This window comes from Bombina bombina, chromosome 5 (assembly GCF_027579735.1).
Source record: "Bombina bombina isolate aBomBom1 chromosome 5, aBomBom1.pri, whole genome shotgun sequence".
NCBI classification, from domain to species: Eukaryota; Metazoa; Chordata; class Amphibia; order Anura; family Bombinatoridae; genus Bombina; species Bombina bombina.
Window position 1 is genome coordinate 844,390,801 of NC_069503.1, and position 23,416 is coordinate 844,414,216.

At 40.6% G+C, this 23,416-nt stretch overlaps 1 protein-coding gene across 1 annotated transcript in view; it reads left to right on the forward strand.

Annotated features, from left to right (window-relative positions):
• Nucleotides 1–23,416, forward strand: part of CABLES1 (Cdk5 and Abl enzyme substrate 1) — a 319,853-nt gene that overhangs the window by 201,741 nt on the left and 94,696 nt on the right. The window lies entirely within an intron of this gene.

The following is a 23,416-nucleotide window of genomic DNA, read 5'->3' on the forward strand; positions in this document are numbered from 1 at the left end:
AAGGGGGGGTTCTGTGATGGAGTTAAATACTGATTATGAAAAGGAGGCATTATGCTGGCTGCAGGACTAAAACAATTACATTAGATTATACTCTTACCCCACCAAGACATTTCAGAAAGGGTTGCTTTGCCTTTTGGATAATGGTTTGGAAAATGGGTATTTTGACAAAGATATGTTTGAATTCTTGTATGTTGAAAATCCTGTGTTACCCATTTTCCACCATTTGGCAAAGGTACATAAATCTTAATGTTACAGGGCGCTCGGTTGTGAGTGGAATTGGTTCCCTATTTGAACATTTGTCCCAGTGTTTGATCTCTATACAGTTATTTAAGCGACACAAAGCATGTTATTAATATACTGGACACATTGAGATGGGAGGATTCCACTTACAGATGGGTGACTTGGTTTCTTTTTGAAAAAATATTCTACTTATTTAGTTGAGTTTCAAAATTATGTCAAGAAGTTTACTTTGTTTTTATTAAAGGGACAGTCTAGTCCAAATTAAAGTTTCTTGATTCAGATAGGGCATGTAATTTTATACAACTTTCTAATTTACTTTTATCACCAAATTTTCTTTGTCATTTTGGTATTCTTAGTTGAAAACTAAATCTAGCTAGGCTCATATGCTAATTTCTTAGACCTTGAAGGCCACCTCAAATCTGAAAGCATTTTCACAGTTTTTCACCACTAGAGGGCATTAGTTCATGTGTGTTATATAGATAACACTGTGCTCACGCACATGGAGTTACCTAGGAACCAGCACTGATTGGCTAAAATGCAAGTCTGTCAAAAGAACTGAAATAAGGGGGCAGTGGCTTAGATACAAGGTAATCACAGAGTTAAAAAGTATATTAATCTAACAGTGTTGGTTATGCAAAACTGGGGAATAGGTAATAAAAAGGATTATCTATCTTTTTAAACAATAAAAATTCTGGTGTAGACTTTCCCTTTAACCCATAATTATTTTAAATTTGCAGGTTTTGTTTTTTTATCTCCAGAAGGTTGGGACAGCGATTGGGGCCAAGTTTGCCCCCTCCTATGCCAACCTTTTTATGGGTTGGTGGGAGTTGTCCCACATTTTTGTGGATCTGAACCCCCACAAAGATACTTTACTTTTTATTTTTACAAAATATTATTTTGATGACCTGTTGTTTATTTGTCAAGGGTCTGATGAGGAGATTGTACAGTTTTTTCAGATGATCAATAACAACACCATGGGTATGAAGTTTATTTATTGCTACAGAAAGAGATTCATTTTTTGCACATCACCTTGAAAGGGTTGGAAAATGGAAAGATAACTATGAGCAAATACAGGAAACCCATATCAGGAATACCGTTTTACATGGCAAAAGTTGTCACCCCAGGCATGTACCTGGTGGCAAAGAGGCGATTTATTAGGGTCAATGGATTAAAGACAAGGTTAAGCCAGAGAGGTTATAAATAGAGCAGATAAAGAGGTAAGTTGTATTGATAGAACTATACTTTTGAAGGATCAGAACAGAGAATCAACAAAAAAAAGCTTTTTCAAGGAGTTAGTTTTGTAACTGATTACAGTGCACAATATACAGAATTGTGCCGTATTGTTAAAATACATTTCCATATGTTAGCAGCTGTTTAGTTGCTCAATTGCTTTACAGAGGGGCTCAGATGTTTATACGGGAAGAGTAAAACATTAGGTAATTAGGTAATTATCTATCTCCTTCTAACCTTCTGGAACCTGCTAATGGCCGTAGTTCCTGGCTCTTACCTAAGGGAATGTACAGATGCAGCAGTAAGGGATGCAGAGCTTGTGACTGTATATCAATTTCTGATAGTTTTAAATCAGAGGTCACTGGAGAAAAATTTTCTATGAACTACTGCCTGAACTGAATGTCACCTTATGTTATATATGATATTAGATCAAGGATAAGGGAACATCTTTCCACTATTAATGTTGGGATTGCGTCTACTAATTTGGTACAACATGATGTAAATTAACATCAAGGATGTTTCAAGCTTTAGATAGCAAGCGATTGACAAGGTATTACAACCTCCATGTAGTGTAGATCAAGATACACTTTTAGGTAAACGTGAGATGTATTGGATATTTTGACCTAAAACTCGTGTACCTACTGGCCTAAATTCAGGGAGTTTGATCTCATTAATTATTGGGAATGAGAGATCATGTAACATATTGGATATTGTGGGAAATGTATGATCATAAAGAGGATTGTTACTATATTCCTAAGGGTGGATGTATATTTTTATATATATCTTAGTGCTGGATATTCCACTAATCTGTCTTCATTATGGTCACTATATACATATATAATTTTAAAATGGAGTGTTATTGACATGGGCGAGTTAACATTGTTATATATTATTCAGAATAATAATCTGAAGATTCAATGGAGATATATGCAATTGTGATGACAATTTCTCTAATATATGTTACAAGTGGATTATCACATTCAGTGTATGAGGTTAAGCTAATACAGGGTTTATATAAATCTAAAATTTGTACCATATACTAGACCGTCAAAAATGTTGCTTATAACCAATAAGCTGTGAGATCTTGAAAGGATGGTCAGGTGTGTCTATTGTTGGCTATGAGTAAAGCGTCAGCCGAAACGCTTCTACTGTTACTCTTCTAACCGGTCTGGCTTTCCTAACTGTGAGCCTTTCTAATGTGGTTTTAAGATGTTTAATAAAGATGTTATGCTTTTATGAAGATTGCCATTGGTTTTACATACTTGACAGTTTGTTGGACATCCCATTCCAAAACCATGAGCATTAATATGGATTTGCCCTCCCATTTGCGGCTATAATAGACGTCACTCTTCTTGGAAGGCTTTTTATAAGATATTGGAATGTTTTTGTGGGAATTTGTGCCCATTCAGCCAAAAGAGCATTTGTGAGTTCAGGCACTGATGTTGGATGAGAAGGGCTCTAGACAGACCACTTGAATTATTATGATATATAGATATGACCGCTAAGAAGAGTTAAGCAAATGTTTTTCTCAATAAGGGCTGGTTAATTATAAAAAGATTAGATTATTACAAAAACAATCATCAATTTACATGGATTTTATATCAAAGGGGATCTTATTTGAGAGAAATACGATGAAATTGGAAGTTTGATAACAAAATAAAATCTTTTTTAATAGTTATATATACTATTTTGATAAAATGTTTTATAGGAACCATTTGGTCTAGTAGTTTTTTATTACACCTAGGGACTGGGAAACACAGTTTAAATTCCTGACGGTGAGTTTATATTTGTAATATCATTTGTTTTTATGTTGGTGGTTTTTAATATGTATAAATTATAATTAGGCACAACATATTGCATACAATATTATTTTTAAGTTATTGATATTGTTATCATTGGATGTATTATATGCTATTTTCAATACATATACAAACCAGATGTAATACAAAAATGTGTTTGATGAACAATTAAAGGACCCTTCAGCCAGGAAACTTTATGGGCTATATAAATAGATCATCTACAAAACATTTATGCAAAGAAAAAATGAGTGTATAATGTCCCTTTAAGGAAACAAGTTGAAAGACAAACTATCCTTGGAAAAGCCAGCAGTGTCTGGTGAAATGATCGTCGGATTAAAAAACTTGCAGGGGGGGGGAGGGGAAGCCCTGCTGCCTTGCGGTGTGGCCGTACATTATTGTGAGCTCCGTGCCTAATGCCCTCAAAAACATTTTGTTTGGCGCTACCCAGAGGATTAAGTCTCACAGACTGTTGACTCCTTTACATAAAGGACTGACAGCATAGAAAATGCTCCGGCAAACAGGCACTGTTTAAAATAAGAATTGGAGTTCTCACCCATCCGTCAGCTCTGTTCGCTGCCTTGGATCTTACAAGCAGCCCAGGGAGAGCGAACGGCTCGCTTGTCATAATGACTCCCAGTAGAGAACACGTTGCCTCAGCATCTGCTTGAGATTTCACACAGCACTCCATCAGCCTGTACCACTGACCCACCGACCTTACATTACAGATTCCAGCACTCCCTGAAGGTACCACCTTTTATATAAATATGCGTGCAGCCACAGAGCCATAATAATATGTCTGTAGCACTTAGTGATCTCTCACTTACCCAGCCCTTTGGCTTTACCGTATGGTTTATTCACCAGATCACTATGAATACCTGGTATTTACCTGAATTCCTGGCTCTCCTAACCTCATCTATCTATTTATTATATCTCTATATTTACAACTCACTATTGTTCAGGTCTGAGCAAGAATCAAACCAGTAAGTGACTGTGACAGCAAAACTCCCCTGAAATACCTGATACTACACAGTTTACACTGGTACCCTTAATTTCGGTAATAAAATCACTTAAGTTTTTAACACTTTCCTACTTGAGAGCAGATATTATTTTGTCTATTTGTCTACAATTATGTCTCCAAAGAAAATGGGGAAGGCTGATAAGCAAACAAAAACCCCAACACCAGCAAAAACCGTCTGCCAATGCCTTTTCTAAGCTCACACATTATATTATCACGGCTACCCCTCACCCTTTGCTGCGAGATTCTACCTCTCCTATTCCAGATAACAAGGAAGAAGATCTATCTGACACTGTCCTGATCACCAACTCTTTTTAATCCTCAATACCCTCCAAACAAGATTTCAAGAGACCATACAATCCAGATCTATGCAGACCTTCCACCACGGACAATACAGTGATGCAAAGAGTTCTAACCCTTAACCTTGTTACTGCGCTCCAAAGGAATTCAATATAGATGGGGCTGTACCTGTTTTCTGTCTGTGACCCATCAGGGCCAAAAAATTATTTGTTAAAGCCGTGATGACATTCCTATATTCTGAAAATATATGGTCAGGGAGCGCTAACGCTTACTGTGTTGTGACACACAAGGAATTGTCTCTTTAACATTATGAATGAAAGCGAGCACAAAAAAAAGGAGGAGCTAAAACAATCCTTTCCAAATAAAAAGTGAGCTGAGGGCATTCAAAATCCATCTTGAGAAAGGCTACATCAGCTGAAACGCGTTGATCCCACACTTCACTGATTATATCCTTTGGATTGTTTGCATCCGAAAAAAAGACTGTTATACAGAGCGTTCTGTAACATCGTCTTGAACCCAGAAGTAACAATCCCACCGGTATTGTAACATAGTTACAAAACATTCATCACAAGTGTAACTTACTTCGGCAACTTGGAATTGCAAAAACATAAGATACACAGACCACCCGGCAATCCGTGACCCTGATTGGCCAGAGAATTGTCACGTGACCTCCTATACGCCGAGGAACGGATATCCATAACGATATACCACGGGCCATCAACGCTCATTTTAAAGGTAACCACACAATATAGAAGGGTCTAGACGTGAAATTCTGAAGATAGCCACAAAGTACACGGAGAAACTAACTTTAACCGTTTCGAATTCTGGGTGAGTCATATCTTCCATTCCAATATAGTGTTGCCAAGTCAATACCGATTGTTTTCATCCCGCCTCAGACTCATTACAATAGTGCTTATCTCCTTCATTCAAGAGACATACTAACTCTGTTCTTATTCATTGGATAATCCCTTTTTCTATCAACTTTTTTATATACTTTTTTTATACATATTTTACCACTGGTGGCTATATGTATATTTTGATTTAACACTATATATTATTATGTATTTGTTGACATTGTTTTTATGTATTTTTTTCCAGATTAAATGCTATTATTAGGAATTAATTTTTAGGTCTTTGCACATTAATATTCATTATTAGCACTTTGTTTATTAATTTTTCAAACCCCTTTTTATAGCAGCTTTTATTAGCGCTCCCTGACCATATATTTTTTGATTCTTTAGATAGGAGGTATTATTTAGGAACTGGCCTCTTTTTTCAGGTTAGCCTTTTTGTGCTATATCGACAGGTTTTGTTTGCTGCCTATTTATTCCTATATTCTGCTCTGAGCTAAATCTGGAACCTCTCCAATCTTGTCTGAACTCTCTTCTGGACCTTCCAAACATCAGATCCCTAGGATTCAGAGAGCCAAATGGCATACAGTTCCAGCTAAAAAAAGAAGAAGTTGTAAACGCCTCCACATCCAATGAAGTTGAGTGACGAAGAGATACCCAGAATCTCTGTAACACGCTACAGATGATATACCGCAGACTGTATACCATATATACCTGAAACTTATCCTGGAGATCTGCTATTCTTTCTAATTTTCTTACAATAATGTTTTTTTTTCTTATACATGTTGCTCATACTTTAATATTTGCTAATATTCATGGGCTGTTTTATATGTTATTTTGTTTTCTGTGATATCAAAGAACTTATAATATACCTCTTCTCATGTTATTATTTTTACACATTAAAGAGGCATGGCCACAATATCCAACTAACTTAGAAAATGACTGTACCTTTTTGTTCTATTCATAATTATTATGTTACTCACTGTTACTTAATACTCTTGTCTAATACTCAGAAGTCACCAATTGATTATTTTTCCATCTTAATATGGGAAGAGTCCACATCTGCATTCCTTACTTGTAGGGAATACTGAACCTGGCCACCAGGAGGAGGCAAAGACACCCCAGCCAAATGCTTAAATTCCTCCCCCACTTCCTCATAACCCCATTCATTCTTTGCCTTTCGTCACAGGAGGTTGGCAGAGAAGTGTTAGAAGATTTTGGAGTAGTCTCTTATGGAGGGTAGTACTCTTTGAGATGGGACTGGAGTTTTAAGTAGTCCTGTCAGCCTCTCAGTGAGAGCATGGATGAAAGTTAGAGTCCGGAGATGCAGGGAGAGTCTTTCTGCGAAACCATCCCGTCTCATATTAACAGCTCCATAGGCAATCAGTGTTGAAGAGTTTCGCTGCCTGCTTTCTTCACTCAAGTCCATGTCCGAAGAGACGCTACTATCTGTCACATTTGAAGGGCCGTGTTCCTGTTCCACAGCGTAGATTCTGGTAAGATCGTTTCATATTTTATACATGTATGATAACGCAAGAAGACAGGGTCCCAGTGTGACTCCTTTTATCTGTATAGAATCAAGGGGTTAATATCTCCTTAGGGGGATTATTGAACAGGGAAGAATAATCTTATATGTTTATTTGATTTTATGCTGCTTTTATGTGAGATGTTATGGGTTTATAGGCTGTTATGGAATATACTGGTTTCACATTTACTTTGAGAGCCATGCAGCTTACAAGCTTGGCGTGCTTTCTCATAGCAGGGACGGTCCTGCATTGTATATTATGTGATTCATTCCCTTTTTCCTGACCGGGTGTCTATCAGAGAGGAGCCATAAATCTCTGTACTGTCTGGGTCATGGGAGGTGGTGAGTGCCCCAGCCATTGGGGTATAAGGGTGCCGTTTTTCTGAATAAAATACATTTTATTTCTCTAGTTCTCCGGTTATTGCACTAGCGATGGAGAATTCTGTTACTTTAGAGGGCACTCTCTCTATTCCTAATGAGTAATTCCTGTTTATATGGTGAGGAGGCCTTAGTTCCGCCCTCTCAATTACGTTCCATATGCCTTGATAATGTGATAATATCAAAGATGTTTGATACCACGGAGCCGTCCACCTCTGAGGAGTTGTCGTCAAGTGAGGCGCGTACCCTACATTCTTATATCTCTACACATGCAGTTTTCCCATAGCATTGCTGATCCTCCATCTGGAGGGGGGCTTTTTTCACCAGACATTACTGTGCAGTTCAGGCAGCGGTGTCTGCTGCCTTTAATGCTTTACCTCGCCCTGCTAAGCGCAAGCAAAAGGTTACATATTGCACTCCTACCCAGGGTACATCTGATAATTTATTGGATTTAACTGAGGGTTATCCGAGGATGACGTTCTTTCTGAGACTTCAGAGTATGAACATTCTGGGTCAAAGTCTGCTGCCTCTAAACCTCCGGCTGCGGAAGAACCAGACTTTAGTTTAGGAATTTGCACTTTCTTCTAAAGGAAGTTTTTGGCGCATTCAGAGGTTCCAGAGGCCAAATGGCCTCTTGAACCTTTAATTCCTAAATTGGATAGAGTTTGAGGACAGGGTAGTACCTTATCCTTCCCTACTCCTGTTAGATGGCGAACATTATTAAGAATGAATGGGACAGGATTGAATTCCTTTTCCCCCTCTTCTCCCTTTAACAAATTGTCCCCGGTCCTGGACTCTCAATGGAGTTGTGAGGTTCCGTCCCTAAATGGGATGCGTTATCTTCACCCTTGCTAAACGTACTTGAGGATAGTTCTTCGTTTGAAGAGCCCATGGATAAGGATGGAAACTCTGTTAAGAAAAATGTTTCAACATACGGGATATTTGTTTCAACCTGCGGCGGCTGTTGCCGCGGTTACTGGAGAAACTACCTTCTGATGTGACTCCTTATAGGATTTGATCGGGATGGAAGATCCCCTCGACGTTACTCAGAAAAGATTTACGGCCTTGAGGGTTGTTAATTCTTTTATATGTGCTGCTATTAAGCAGTTTATTCGCTTGAATGCTATGGCTTCAGCTTTTTCTGTTCAGGACCGTCGGGCTCTGGCTGAAGTTATGGTCTGCGGATATGACTTCTAAGTCTAGACTTCTTCCCTCCCTTTAAGGGAATGATTTTGTCTGGTCTAGGCCTGGACTCAATTATCTCCACGGTCACAGGGGGCAAGGGTGCCCTCCTTCCGCAAGAGTATATGAACTAATCTAAGGGACGATTTTCGTTCTGATAAAGCCCATGTCAGCAGTCCTCTGCTAAGCCATAGCAAACCAAGAGTTCATGAAAGCCGGCTCAGTCCTGGAATAAATCCATGCAGAGCAAGCAGCCCGCCGAGTCTACATCGGCATGAATGGGCGGTCCCCGGTCCTCTTCTGGATCGTGTAGGGGGCAGTATGTCGCTCTTTTCAGTCGCTTGGTTCAGGGACGTGCAGGATCCATGGGTCCTGGAAGTCATAGCTCAGGGTTACAAGATAGGTTTTAAGTTGCAGCCCCCCAAGGGCAGATTCGTCCTGTCTTCCTGACAAGAAAAGAGGGAAGCCTTTCTGGGGTGGGTACGGGATCTGTCCTCTAGGAGTTATTGTCCCGGTGCCTATCGCAGTGAGAGGTTTTGGATACTATTCAAACCTTTTTGTGGTCCCTAAGAAGGAGGGAACTTTCCGTCCGATTCTGGACCTAAGGTGCTTAAGAAGCTCAATAAGAATGGACAATAAGGTCCATTCTTCCTCTCGTTTGAGAAGGGTAGTTCATGACCACGATAGATCTGAAGGATGCTCCCTTCTCGTACCAGTCCTCAAAGGACCACTTCCAGTTACTAAGGTTTGCATTCCTGGACCAGCACTTCCAGTTTATTGCCCTTCCGTTTGGTCTAGCGAAATAAAGAGTGGACCATTCGAAATATCTCCTGTCTTCTTCGATCCCATGGATGGCAGATAATCTAGAGAGAGTTCTCTTGTATCAAGTACCAGGGTAGAATTCTCGGTTACTATAATAGTCTCCATAGACATGAAAATATTTCTAACAGACCAGAGACGTTGCAAGATAGCTTTAACATGTCTTGCCCTCCAGATCTCCTTAAGGCCATCTGTGGCTCGGTGTATGGAGGTGATCGGTCTCATGGTGTCCAGCTTGGACATAATTTCCTTTGCCAGGTTTCACCTCAGACTGTTGCAACTGCACATGCTGAACTAGTGGAACGGCAATCATTCGGATCTGTCTCAACAGATTTCTCTGGACAACCAATCGGGAGAATCGTTCTCTTGGTGGTTTTGTCCAGATCACTTGTCCTGAGGGACGTCCGTATAAAGACCATCCTGGGTGATTGTGACTATGGTTGCGAGTCTGTCAGGATGGGGAGCTGTTTGGGGTACCAGGAAGGCACAGGGCCTCTGGTCTCAGGAGGTAAAGCTCCCCCCCTGATCTCATTTTGGATCTTCGGGCAATATACAATGCTCTGAAGGCTTGGCCTCTGCTGGGTTCGTCCCAGCAAATCAGATTCCAATCAAACAATATATCCTCGGTGGCTTACATCAACCATCAGGGGGGAACGAGAAGCTCCTTAGTTTTGAGTGAAGTATCTCGGTTTCTGGTGTGGGGGAGACCCGCATTTGTTCGCGGTCAACGATCCGCATTCCGGGTGTGGACAACTGGGAAGCGGATTTCCTCAGCAGACAATCCTTTCATCCGGGAGAATGGTCTCTCCATCCTGAGTGTTTGCAGAGATTTGCAAGAGGAAGATCTTATATCGTCTCCATACCAAGCTACCCAGATAGGGGTCGAGGTATAGGGATCCTCAGGCAGAGCTAACAGATGCATTAGAGGTGCCTTGGAGGTTCAATCCAATTTATCCTTTCCGACCGTTACCACTACTTCCTAGTGTAGTGGCTCGAGTCAAGTAGGCATCAGTGATACTGACTGCTCCATCTTGGCTGCGAAGGATATGGTTTGCGGATCTAGTGGGGATGTCATCATCTCCTCCGGGGAAGTTACCTTGTCGCAGGGATCTGCTGACCAAGGTCTCTATGTTCATCAATGTCTAGATTATTTGACTGCATGGAGATTGAACGCTTAGTCCTAGCCAAGAGAGGGTTTTCTGAGAGAGTTATTTTTACTCTCATTCATGCTCGTAAGCTGGTTGCTCGTCGCATCTATCATAAGGGGTGGAGGACCTACTTATTCTGTTCTCCAGGATGAACTGGAGAAGGGCTTTTCTACAAGTCTCCTGAAGGGACAGTTTTCGGCCCTGTCTGTGTTACTACACAAGAGGTTTGCAGAGCTTCCAGATGTGCAGCCATTTGTTAAGGCTCTGCTGGGATCAGACCTGTGTTTAGATCTAAGGCTCCTCCTTGGAGTTTAAATCTTGTCCTTAAGGTTTTTGCAACGGTCTCCATGGAGCCTATGCATGAAGTAGACATTAAATTGTTGTCTTGGAAGGTTCCTTTTCTACTGGCTATTGCTTCTGCACGCAGAGTATCTGTGATTGCTGCCTTGCAATGCTTCCCAACTTATCTGTCTTTTCATGCTGATAAGGCTGTTCTACGAACCAAGTTAGGTTTTCTACCTAAGGTTGTGTCAATTCGCAACATCAATCAAGAGATTGTGGTTCCTTTCTTAAGTCCTAATCCTCCTTCTTCGAAGGAACGTTTACAACATATTTCTGGATATGGTTTGTGCCTTGAAGTTCTATCTTCGGGCCACAAAGGAATTTAGACAAACCTCTTTCTCTGTTTGTTCTCTTTTCCGATAAGCGCAGGGGTCAGAGGGCCTCTTCGACTTCCTTATCTTTTTGTCTGAGGAGTGTCATCCGTTTAGCATAGAAATGGCGGGACATAAGCCTCCTCTGAGGATTACGGCTCATTCTACAAGAGCAGTGGTTTCTTCTTGGGCCTTCAAAAATGAGGCCTCTATGGATGAAATTTGTAAGTCGGCTACCTGGTTCTCCTTACATACTTTTTCCAAAATGTTACAAGTTTGATGTTTTTGCTTCTGCTGAAGCAGCCTTTGGGAGAAAGGTTTTGCAGGCTGTGGTGCCCTCAGATTAGGGTCCGCCTCTCTTTTTCCCCTCCCGTTAGCATTCCGTGTACTGTAGAGCTTGGGTATACGTTTCCCACAAGTAAGGAATGCAGCTGTGGACTCTTCCCATATTAAAGGGACAGTCAACACCAGCATTTTTGTTGTTTAAAAAGATAGATAATCCCTTTATTACCCATTCCTCAGTTTTGCATAACCAACACAGTTATAATAATACATGTTTTACCTCTGTAATTACCTTGTATCTAAGCCTCTGCAGACTGCCCTTATTTCAGTTCATTTGACAGACTTGCATTTTAGCCAATCAGTGCTCACTCCTGGGTAAATTCACGTGCGTGAGCTCAATGTTATCTATGTGAAATACATTAACTAATGCCCTCTCTTCGTGAAAAAATGTCAAAATGCTTTTAGATTAGAGGCGGCCTTCAAGGTCTAAGAAATTAGCATATAAACCTCCTAAGTTTAGCTTTCAACTAAGAATACCAAGAGAACAAGACAAAATTGGTGATAAAAGTAAATTGGAAAGTTGTTTAAAATTACATGCCCTATTTGAATCATGAAAGTTTTTTTTGGACTTGACTGTCCCTTTAAGATGGAAAACATAAATTATGCTTACCTGTTCATTTAATTTCCATCTGTATGGGAAGAGTCCACAGCTCCCGCCCGTGTTCTCCGATAAGCGGCCCTACTGTTCCTTGTTTCCTCTGCAGAATGACTGGGGTTATGAGGAAGTGGGGGAGGTATTTAAGCCTTTGGCTGGAGTGTCTTTGCCTCCTCCTGGTGGCCATTTTCAGTATTTCCCACAAGTAAGGAATGCAGCTGTGAACTCTTCCCAGATGGAAATTAAATTATAAGGTAAGCATAATTTATGTTTTTTATTACTTGGTCTCATCACTTTTTTAATTTACAGTATGCATGCATTTTATTAGCTGTGACCTCTGGGACATTAATACCTTCTGCTCTATCTTCTCCTTTTGATTGATTTTTGTTTAACCATTAGACCAATAACATTTTTTACTCTAAATGCTAAAGGCTAAATACCCCCTATAAACATTCCATAGTCATTTTGGATTGTAAACGTAAACTAGGGTACATATTGTTTTTTCAGGAGACTCACTTTTTAAAAGGCAAATAACCCTCTTCTCTATCCTACACTCTTTCACAGTAGTAATGCAGAAAAAAAGATAAATGGAGTTAGCATCTTAATTCATAATAATATCCCTTTTTAACTGTTAAAATTAGATCAGGACATCGAAGGTCGCTATCTGGGGGCTGATGTTCGTTAGACTAATAACCTTAGGTAATATCTATGCCCCAAACTCTCATCAAGCACTCTTTATCCATAAGATATACAAATCCATCCTAGAGATGATTAAAGGCGCTTTAGTACTAGCAGAAGATTTCAACTTACCACTGGACCTCATCCACAAATAGTACGGTGTACCCTTAAGAATACTTAGTCTAACCTACAACTTGTACGGCTACACAATTCCTGGCGAAACCAACATGCAAATGTTTGTGATTATATCTTTGTTTCTCACCCTACTAAAGTATACACCCATATAGATTATATTTTTATAGATAAACTAACACTATGGAACTTAACAGAGTCCAAAATTCTTCCAACAGTTTAGTAAGATCATTCTTCCATGTTCAGCACCGTAACTTGGTCTTTAGTACCCCTTAAACCCTTCACCTGGTGTCTGGATGACTCTATCATAACAGACCCATTAAATAAACAACATTTAGAACAATCCCAAAAACACTTCTTCCAAGACCGCATCACACATAATATCAATCCTTGTATTGTATGGGAGTCCCACAAATCTTTTATTCATGGAGAGTTAATAAAAATGAAAGCACAAAAGAATACACTAGAAAGTTAACTGAATTGACAGATCTCCTATAACAATTAGACCACTCACATAAACTAAACCTGACTGATGACAATATTTTAACTAAGCTGTCTCAAACTAAGACTGCTCTTCATGATTTATTAAATAAAAAAGCCTGTAAAAAAGCACAGGCTTTTACAGCAAAATGACTTTATTGAAGGGAACAAACCTGGAAATTATTGGCTAGAGTTCTTAAAACCAAACAAACCTTGACATATATCCCTTACTGAGAATCTCTGACATATGGTAAAATAGAAGTTACTACATCGATTGCAGATGAGTAAGCAATCCAAAAAATTAAAAGATCTCCTAGTACCCCATTTATTTTCAGTTTTGAATTATGTTGACAAAGGTAACAACCTGCCATCATCCATGTTAGAGGCTATTGTAACTGTTATTCTGAAACCGGGAAAGCCTTCAACAGACCTGTTGAATTTTAGGCCAATCTCACTTTTAAATGTAGATTTTAAAAATTATCTACACCGCTGCCCACCAATTTGTGACGAACCAAGGTTATCCAACCCTGTGCCAGTCACTTATTTGGTACAGAAAGGGTTATCAGCCCCCTTTTTCTGTCACCAATAGGTCACAATCTAGCCACACCAGGCAAGCTTGTGATTCAGTTTAGTGGGTGCAAGGGTTAACCACACTCCCTAGTCTGTACTAGACGTAAGAGAAATGCCCTAAACTCCCTTTTAATGCCACCCACACTAAACCAATAATCCTATAGCTCAAATACTGCCACCACTTAAAATTTATTAAAGGGAAAATCCTAAGAAAAAACCCAGACTTTACACATTAACCCTCTAAATATAATTTAGCAGAAAATAACCTAAATTATACAGTTCTAATATTCCAGTCTCTTTCAGTAACGTGGTTCAATTATTAGACAAAGGCCAAACTTAATAAAAGAATGATTTATTATGCCAAAAATATTCTGCACAATGCATTATTAATAAAAGTTGGTACAAATAACATGACACATTAGCAAACAGTGTTTTAAAATAAAATAGGAGAATAGCTTCACTAGCTTATGAGTCTGCCCCCAGGGAGATGGGCAAAAAGAAAAGTTGTCACTCACGCTGTAGCAAGCAGCCTCCCATGTAGAATTAACACCTTATTGTTGAAAACATAAGATTCTTATACCATTTTCCAGAGATTAGGTTGCCTGACCACACCCTCCTGGGCGGGCTAAGAAACCCCCCTGTCTTTATGCCCTTCAATAGACTAAGTTCTTGCCTGAAATTATACAATCCATTATAATTTCTGCTAGGTAACTATTTCTATATTTACATATCGAGAACATCTTAGTTTCATTGGGAGAATCGGTTTGATATCAAATATGCCATAGGTGGTCATAATTACCTTCATTTAAGGTTATAACAGTTTTAACACACATAAGTACATAATATACCAATGTCCTTTCAGTGACCTGGTCAGTTTTTGTGATGGAGGCAGGCCCTGTTTTGCATCATGCATTCTATTGACAACCTAAGCCATAAACCCTTTCCTGTGTATTTTCTGAAACTAAGAGCTTGAGTGGCTTTATGACTCAATGCATACACAATAACACTTGGTGGGGCTATTTAGGAGGCTCCTGGCACTTCAAAGAAAACACACAATTCTTCTTGAAAAACAAATAACTGTTTTGAGTTCAAGCTACGCAGAATTAACCCCTTCTTAGTTAAAGCCTGAGGTTTTCGTGATACCTTCCCCAATAAGAGACGCAAAAGGGGGTGGCTACGAGCCACTCCCGATGCGTATCAAAGGGAGCTTCCCCTTGCGGTGATAACGCCATTGCCAGACAAATTGCACATAGCAGTTTTGCCAGCAGGATGCCCTCCTTTTAAAAGTGACACACTAGTTGCTCTACCCAACTGATTTAATATATTACAGGGCCCTTCCCATGCAGCCTGTAGCTGGTTCTGCCTCATGGGTGTTAGTACCAGAACATTTTGCCTCATCTCATATACTCCCTCTCTGGCAGTAAAATCCTGCAAATGTTTTTGTGGGAATATGGCATCTCTGGGTTTTGCAGGTACCTCCCCCAATAAGGCTTGCATCTTATCCCTGAATAACACATCATCCCCTTGTACAGAGGTGCCTGTGAAACCTAGGGTCTTGCTACCTATGGTGTGCTCTCTGAACATATTGTGTGCTGTCAGTTGCTGCTTAACTACCATGGGCTCTTGCCCTCCCACTGGAGTAGAATTCCTGTACTCCTGCACTCTGTTATGGTTGGTAGGGGGTTGACTAACTGCCCCCCTCCTCTTAACTGTGGGTCCCAGCTGCTGAGCCTGCTGGGGACTTTGAGGCTGCACGCCTATCACTGTATTTGCTGACTGGCACTGTGGGGCTGTGTAAATACACTTCTCTGTACTCCCCCCCCCCCCTGTGCATGCAGTCTGGGTCAGTCTCTGTCCCCTAGTCTGTGCAGTCTGTTTATAGGTCACAGCTGAGGTTACTGGGGTCTCTGTCACCCACAATCCTCCACACTCACTCTGGGGGTCCCTCAAAGAGTATCCTGTACCCTCCTCCCCCACACACTCTGAAATCTGTGGCTCTGCTGCTTGTGTCATAGAGTGGGCTAGCTTGCCCCCCTGCTCTCTCTCACAGTCAGTCTGCCATTTTGCATCCTCACACAGAATCTGGGATCCTTCTGACACTGGTGCAGACAAGCACACATCTTCCTTCTGCCATTTATCCCAACTATTGTGTCTTCTCACAGGGAATGGAATTGGCCCTGGCACAGACTGGCACACATCATCCAGCGGCCCAGTCACCCAGTCATTCTCTCCCCATCAATCTCTCCTCCTTCTATAGAATCCACTGATTCAATCACAGACAGACACGCACCCCTCATCTGCCTCCTCTCACAGACAGTTTCTCCCCGTACAGCTAAACTTGGTTCAGGCACAGACAGACCCACACAGTCTATCTGCCTTTCTCCCCCATCAGTCTCACCCTGTACAGCTAACTGTAATTCTGCCGATACTGCTGGTTTAAGTACAGGAAGACACACACCGTCTGTCTGTCGTACTCCTCTTACAGATTCACCTCTCAGCACAGACACCCCCAGTTCAGACACAGCCCTCGCACACATGCACTCTGTCCTCCCTCCTGGTCATAATGTCTCTGAGCATTTTTACACACAGCCCTTTCCACATAAGGGTCTGCAACTAATGTCACTAGGTCACATGTAGCATTGTCAGGCACATAAAGAGATAACAATCTACCCAAATCAGTACCCAGTAAAACATCATTAGGAATATTTTCAGATACCCCCACATTTCTTAAACCTCTCCCCGCTCCCCAATCAAGATATACACGTGCCATAGGCACTGCAAGTTTCATTCCCCCAATCCCTTTAACTGCTAGAGTCTTTCCAGGGATAATGTTCTCAGAGTTCACTAGCTTTGGACGCACAATAGTCACTTCTGCACCCGTGTCCCTCAGCCCCAAGGTTACCTTGTCTCCAACAGTCACAGGTTGCAAGTTCTCATGGTTGTTTTCCTCTGGACAGGTAACAAACAAAACAGATGCTGGTACTTCTGAGGGATTACCCCCTCCAGCTGATTGCTCCAAGCTAATCCTCTCTGGGCAAGTGGAGCTGATGTGGCCCACTTTGTTGCAAGCAAAACATCTGCGGGTATACCCCTGCCCAGATGCAGCACTCGCCCCTCCTTTCCCAGAGGGAGCAGACACACTAGATAAAGGCACAGCAGGTTTTGTGAAGGGGGGTCGTGCAGCAGCTCCCTTAGAAAAGGATTTCCTCCCATTCTCTGGTGACCTGTTGGCTGTGTAAAAATCAGCCAGCTCGCCAGCTTCCAATGCTGTTATGGGCTTCCGATCCAAAACCCATTCTTTAACTCCGGCTGGGCACAGCTGCATAAATTGCTCCTTCACAATCAAATCTTCCAGCTCCTCCATAGTGGCAACTTTTAATCCTCTGACCCACTGTTTAAAGGCTGTCATCAAGTTCCCAACAGCTGCAGTATAGCTCTCTGACAAACCTTTCTGCAGAGAACAGAATTTCTTTCTGTACACCTCAGGAGTAAGATTATATCTCCTCTGCAGTGCAGCTTTAATGGAATCATAGTCCTGATCAAACTCTGGGGGTAGTTCAGCAAACGCCTCCAGTGCAGGACCTTTCAGGCCAGGGGTAAGGTACTTGGCCCACTGCTCCCTTGGCAACTGGAAATGTCTGCAAACTTTCTCAAAGCTACGCAGGAATACATCCACATCTCCATCTTTCTCCAGAGTGGGAAAATTCTCTGCACGCACTCGGGGAGCAGGTGGGTCTCTAGGTTCACTAACAACAGGTGAGACCATCCCTCTCTCCAACCGTGCAACCTGTAGCTGATACTCTCTCTCAGCCTGTCGTTCAGCAGCCTGTCTTTCAGCTGCCAGAGCCTCTCTCTCAGCTTCCCTAGCCGCCTGTCTCTCAGCTGCTTCCGCAGAATAGGGAAGAAGACTGTTTGCAATGTGTGACTATATAATGCACTGAGTTTTAGCCTTTGGAAATTGTAAGAAACAATTTCTTTTAGTACCGGGATTTTCACACTAGCAAATCCACACGCACTAAAATCTAATAATAAAAACATTATCTACACCGCTGCCCACCAATTTGTGATGAACCAAGGTTATCCAACCCTGCGCCAGTCACTTATTTGGTACAGAAAGGGTTATCAGCCCCCTTTTTCTGTCACCAATAGGTCACAATCTAGCCACACCAGGCAAGCTTGTGATTCAGTTTAGTGGGTGCAAGGGTTAACCACACTCCCTAGTCTGTACTAGACGTAAGAGAAATGCCCTAAACTCCCTTTTAATGCCACCCACACTAAACCAATAATCCTATAGCGCAAATACTGCCACAACTTAAAATTTATTAAAGGGAAAATCCTAAGAAAAACCCAGACTTTACACATTAACCCTCTAAATATAATTTAGCAGAAAATAACCTAAATTATACAGTTCTAATATTCCAGTCTCTTTCAGTAACGTGGTTCAATTATTAGACAAAGGCCAAACTTAATAAAAGAATGATTTATTATGCCAAAAATATTCTGCACAATACATTATTAATAAAAGTTGGTACAAATAACATGACACATTAGCAAACAGTGTTTTAAAATAAAATAGGAGAAAAAATAACAGACCTAATACTTCACTAGCTTATGAGTCTGCCCCCTGGGAGATGGGCAAGAAGAAAAGTTGTCACTCACGCTGTAGCAAGCAGCCTCCCATGTAGAATTAACACCTTATTGTTGAAAACATAAGATTCTTATACCATTTTCCAGAGATTAGGTTGCCTGACCACACCCTCCTGGGCGGGCTAAGAAACCCCCCTGTCTTTATGCCCTTCAATAGACTAAGTTCTTGCCTGAAATTATACAATCCATTATAATTTCTGCTAGGTAACTATTTCTATATTTACATATCGAGAACCTCTTAGTTTCATTGGGAGAATCAGTTTGATATCAAATATGCCATAGGTGGTCATAATTACCTTCATTTAAGGTTATAACAGTTTTAACACACATAAGTACATAATATACCAATGTCCTTTCATTGACCTGGTCAGTTTTTGTGATGGAGGCAGGCCCTGTTTTGCATCATGCATTCTATTGACAACCTAAGCCATAAACCCTTTCCTGTGTATTTTCTGAAACTAAGAGCTTGAGTGGCTTTATGACTCAATGCATACAAAATAACACTTGGTGGGGCTATTTAGGAGGCTCCTGGCACTTCAAAGAAAACACACAATTCTTCTTGAAAAACAAATAACTGTTTTGAGTTCAAGCCACACACAAGCTACCCCTTCTTAGTTAAAGCCTGAGGTTTTCGTGACACTAAGTTATTAGCAAACATACCTTTTGCTCCCTGCACTTATTCACCCGATCAGGTGGGGTTTGTTCCAAGGAGGGAGGTGCGGGAAAACACAACTAAGGACCTACAGTTAATACAATATGTTTTTGTACCTCGTATTCCAACTGTACTTCTAACAACGGATGCAGAAAAGACTTTTGATAGGCTGGATTGGACTTTCCTTAGGTTAGCCCTAAAAAAGTTTGGTATTCCCGATAAATTTATGCATAGAATACTTACTCTTTATGACTCTCCATCGTTGAGGATAAATTTAACTGCATCTTATCGCATCCTTTCCATTTTCTAAATGGCACCCGTCAGGGTTGTCGTTGTTGCTGTTTTTTCTCTCCTTGGAAATCCTAGCTATTAATCTGCATTCTAACCCAGACATTAAAGGAATATCTGTAAACGATATACAGTAAATTGGCATTGTTTGCAGATGACCTGCTGTTGACTCTCACCTCCCTCTCTTGTTCTCTCTTTGTGGTGTGGGCCCTTCTGTTATCATTATCGGTTATTTGTAGAGCGCCAACAGATTCCGCAGCGCTTCTGTTAGAATACGGCAGAGTTTCCAATTATTCCATTAACGCTAATAAATCTGAGATGCTCTCTATTGAACTCACCCCAGAGGAGACTGCCCTCATGACTAAAAGATTTCCCTACTCTGTAAACAAGATATCTCTTAAATACTTTGGATTTCATCTTTCGGCAAACCCCCAAATACTATATGAATTGAATTATGAATCACTCCTTTGAGATATTTCTACAAAAACTTCAGATTGGTTCCCAAAATCCCTTTCCTGATTGGGCATACTGAGTGTATTTAAAATGACAATTCTGCCTAAAGTATTATATATCCTTCAAACAGTACCAATTCCTCTTCCACCTCCCTACATACCCAGATTACAAGCGGTCTTAAAAGCATATATTTCTAGGAAATGTCTCCCAAGGATTGGCTACTCAACTCTTCCTACCCCTAAAAATGAGAAAGGCTTGGGTGTCCCCAATTTACATTTATATCAATCAGCCATATTCCTCCACAAGATTCTAGAAAGGTGTACACTAGACCCATCTGTTTGTAAATTGTGTTTAAGACTAGAACATGAGATTGTAAGATGCCCACATTTAGGGACTTTTTGTTGGCTTCCGCCCTCTTCTCACCCTACACAGACTTTTTGAAGTCTCGATGAAGCTCCTAAATACCTTGTCCAACCTTTCCTCACTTTCTTCCCCTTTAACCCCAATACTGAAAAACCCTGAATGTATAGAAAGCATTCAACTAACTTCAGTAGGGATAAACAATCGCCACTAACTATTACCAATTTATAAGGTACTGAAATCTTCCCGTCCGCTACCTAGAGATCAGCTGGGTAATCTTGCAGGAGGCCATTTTACTAACTGGTTTTAGATATTCACAGTTATGTCATTACTTTTCAACACATAAGGGGAAATCCAACATGACCAGAGTTTTTTGAAAAACTTTGTTGTTCAGATTTTCCTCCACAACATACAATTTCTCTCCTAAATACCATCCTTAATACACCCCCAATCTCAAATTTACTAGGATATGTTACCTCCTGGCATAAAGAGCCAAAAGCCTCTGACTGTTGATAGAAGAAGTGTAATGCACTTGGTTCCCCCTACCATATATATGGTGGGACTAGCTAAAGATAGCGCAGTTCTGGAAGGAAGTCTTCTTGTTCATTAACACATTGCTCAGTTGCAATCTTTCCTTAGACCCTCTACAATTTTTATTTAATATTCTCCCTAAAATAAACTCCAAAACACACACGGCACTCCTGCAGATAGCAATAAACAGTGCCAAACAGCTTATCCCTAGATTTTGGAAGAAGGAAGCTGTCTCTACTTTAGATATGTGGCAAGCACAATTTCATCACAACCTAAACCTTGAGCACTATTACTACTTTACCTTAGATAAAACTTGATTTTTACTTTAATATTGTCTTTTTCTGCGAATCCCATCCTGTGATAGCTCAAAATAGGACAAAGCTGGAGGAACAAAACGTAATTCTTCCTACTGATTAACATCTCGAACCCTGGGCCAATTATGAGTCATCTTTTACGTAAATTATTTTCTAGGTAACTTTTGATATTTCTAATATCCCAGCTACATTAGTCAAATTATTATACCTAATGCATATCTGAACTACTCCTGTGACCTCTATATACGAGGCCTATGTTTAAAGGTGGCAATACTTATTCAAGTTATGTCATGCATGTGCCGGGATTTGAACCTCGGGCCTCTGGTTGCTGCTTTTCTCTCCTTGCCTCCCAAGCCACTGGTGGATTCCATATCTGTCTGTTGTTGCTGAATGCTTTGTTTGCTGTCTGCACTGGCTGGCTCTTTTACTCCACCTGTCTGTCAGCTGCAGGCAATTGCCTAATCAGCAGCCTTTAAAAGGCTGCTTCCTTCTAGTGCCCATATATTGAACTTTGTTCTTGGGTGTGCTAGCTGTGGCTATATTTTCTGCTGAACCTTGGCTTTGTTACCTTACCTTTCCTTGGATTATCCCTTTGCTCTGATTTTTGCTGTTACTGACCTTTGCCTGTTCCTGAGACTACACTTTTGCCTGCTGATTCTGCCCGTTTCCTGCTGACCTCTGGCCTGCCTGACTTCTCTTCCTGGATTCTGATTTGGATTTCATCTGCAAGTAGGCTTTCTGACTATTCATCTGTAATTTATTGAACTGTGACAAGAACTTCATATCACCTAGTGGTCTCATCCTTGGTCCTATCAAATGTGTTGAGGCAGTGGGGTCGATTTAACAATGTCCACCGTACATCGATAAATGCTGACAGCATATGCTGTCGGCATTTATCATTGCACAAGCATTTCTAGTGAAATACTTGTACAATGCTGCCCCCTGCACATTTGCAGCCAATGGGCCGCCAGCAGGGGGTGTCAATCTACCCAATCGTATCTGATCGGGCTGATTGTTGTCCGCCGCCTCAGAGGTGGTGTACAAGTCTTTTAAAAGTCTTGATAAAGGTGCAGAGTAGCGCTGAAATGCGTAGACAGACTATCAATCCATTGAGGAGAACATTGGCTCACAAAGCACAGATCATCGATCATTGAGAGGATTTCCCCCTGTGTCAGGTTTCCCGATTGACTCTCCGTAGTCACGTGAGATTGAAACACACGTGACTGGGTAGAAGGAAGTTGCCGGGAATTTCAAACGCCAAGACGCCGAAGGAGAGGACAGGCTTTATACTAACCTGAAAGCCTATAACGACAAGATAGAGCAACCCTTCCATAACCCAAATTCCAGGGAGAGGAGGTAACAAAGCCATCAGAGGTCCGGTAAGGGGTACACACATTGTAATACAATAAAGGGATATTTGCGGAAACTAGTTAAAAACAGCACAGATATCCTGCATTGGTAATCACAACAACAAATTTAAGGAACTAATAATACTGCTGATCTCTGTTATTTCAAACTAAATTTATAATACGGAACAAACAGTGGGACCCCCCTTTTCAATTCTAAAGGAGGATTATAAAGGAGGATTTTACTATTCAATTTTGGAATCCTATAGCCCTGAACAGTTGTGGCCACAACTTTTAGAATAGTTTATGGACATTGAAACTTTTTATTGTTTTTATAACATCAATGTATCAGTAAAGATTGTTTTAACATATTTTGTATCCAGTATCATTAATAGATTTTAGTATCAGTTAAGACTATTTAACATCCGGTATCATAAATAAATGCATTGGTGATTTATTATTTAAGGAAATTGGTTTTAAATACTGATTGTGACACAGGTTTACATAAGGGAATTTTTACCACATAGATTAGATTAAGGCACGTTTATCAAATATTTTTTTTATATATACATAGTATTGTCTGGAACACATGTTCAAAGTAACGAGGATACATTTGTCACACTATTGTATATAAGTAAGGGGTTTTACCTATTGCACAGAACATCATTTTTACCACTGAAAGGTGCTTAATTAGTAAAGACACATCAACAGTCCATATTTAGGTTCCTGAATCACACGTAACACTTAAGATTTAACATTGGAGATTCACTGGAAAGTGGAACATAGGCACAGGCACATTGGTCAGTACTCTAATTTAACCTAAATTAATTTTATACTAATAGATCATACTAATTTTAGATTAGGTATATCATTTTAGATTAGGTTGTA